Below are 1,599 nucleotides of genomic sequence, written 5' to 3'. Positions count from 1 at the left end.
GCGGGAGCTCGCGTGAGATGTCCTTCAGGTGTTTGCTAAGTATTCTTCGTCGTTTTCCTGTGTGAAATTTATGCATTCCAAAAATAAGTATGAATGTGTTTTTTGTTAAGATTGCGTTTGTCTAATTTCAGAAGTGACGTTTATATGAAACGGAATCTAACGGTGAGGAACATAGTGTCTTCACAAGATGCAAGTACTTGTGCGTGTATGTGCTCCTTCAGATGGTGTTAAAACTGTCGTTTCTATTCCTCTGTATGTATTTACTGGGCGTGTACTATGGGGCAGGCTACGTAGTAGCACACGAAATACCTGCACTCAGATCTTTGCCCCCCTTGGCATCGTGGAGCTGGCATCTCCTGGTATCCCCTAGCTTGTTTTCTCCTCGTATCCCCTAGCTTGTTTTACCTTTCACAGATAAATAGTTTACTAGGAATTTATTTTTATTCGTCATTTTACTACATGCACACGGTCAATTGATTAAACACGATTTTTCTTTTCTTCTGTGTGCACCAGTGGGGATACTGTGCTACACCAAGTGTTCGTAGACATGTGGTTCTAGATCTGTTTCAACAATAAAATCAGCTTTTCTTTAATTTATTTTTTCTTTATTTATTTTTTAAAAAAAGATTTTATTTATTTATTTGACAGAAAGAGACACAGTGAGAGAGGGAACACAAGCAGGGGGAGCGGGAGAGGGAGAAGCAGGCTTCCCGCCAAGTAGGGAGCCCGATGCGGGGCTCGATCCCAGGACCCTGGGATCGTGACCCGAGCCGAAGGCAGATGCTTTATGAGTGAGCCACCCAGGGCCAATAAGCTTTCTTTTTCCTCAGACTTGGTCAGGAGTTGGTGAGAATGATGCCAAAGTTTGATCCTGAGAAGCGGGAACGAGAGGTGTCTACACGGAGGAAGGCATGGAGAGGAACAGAGTTGAGGCTGAAAATCATGACTTTGGAAATGGTTGAGTTGGAGGCATCTGCCAGACACCAAAGTGGAGATATTGGGTTGGCAGCTGCATATAAAACTATGAAATTGTGTTTGACAGTCATTACTTTTACAAAATCTAAATCTTAATGCCTTTTTCCTTTGAATTGTTTTGTGAAATTAATAACTGCCATCACTGTTTCGTTTTATGTCGTTGATAATAAATGGCAACTTTATCCATTTTAAGTGTATGATTTTGTGGCATTGACTATGTTTAGAGTGCTTTGCATCCCTCACCATTTTTCCAGAGCTTTCTCAGTGCCCCAAAGAAAACTGTCCCCATTAAGCAGTACCTGCAAGTGCTCCTTCCCCAGCCCTTGTCCACCACTGGTGTCCTTTGGCTGTCTAGGAAGTAGCTTCTTTCAGATACTTCAGGTCAATGTAATCACACAAAGTATCTAATCTTGCATCTGGCTTCATTCAGTGAGCATAGTGGTTTTCAGCTGTGCTCATGTTATATGGGATGTACTGGCCCTCATCACCCTGTGTGGTTGATGTGTGGATGATCACCCTGTGTGCACCCTGTGCATCGTATCCATGGTCTATAGTATGTACCCCCCTCATCACCCCATGTGGCTGAATAATTGTGCACCACGTCCGTGGTCTATAGCACGTAAC

At 43.1% G+C, this 1,599-nt stretch overlaps 1 long non-coding RNA gene across 1 annotated transcript in view; it reads left to right on the top strand.

The window, feature by feature from the left end:
• LOC118026651 overlaps positions 1-1,144 on the top strand; it is a 2,091-nt gene extending 947 nt beyond the window's left edge. The window contains exons 2-3 of the long non-coding RNA XR_004683637.1: positions 132-205; positions 831-1,144. This is a non-coding gene — a long non-coding RNA (uncharacterized LOC118026651). The remainder of the gene's footprint in view (positions 1-131; positions 206-830) is intronic.
• The last annotated feature ends 455 nt before the right edge of the window (positions 1,145-1,599 follow it).

This window comes from Mirounga leonina, unplaced genomic scaffold (assembly GCF_011800145.1).
Source record: "Mirounga leonina isolate KUSES-001 unplaced genomic scaffold, KU_Mleo_1.0 Mir_268, whole genome shotgun sequence".
Taxonomy (NCBI): Eukaryota; Metazoa; Chordata; class Mammalia; order Carnivora; family Phocidae; genus Mirounga; species Mirounga leonina.
This window is presented reverse-complemented; position numbering and strand designations above follow the sequence as displayed.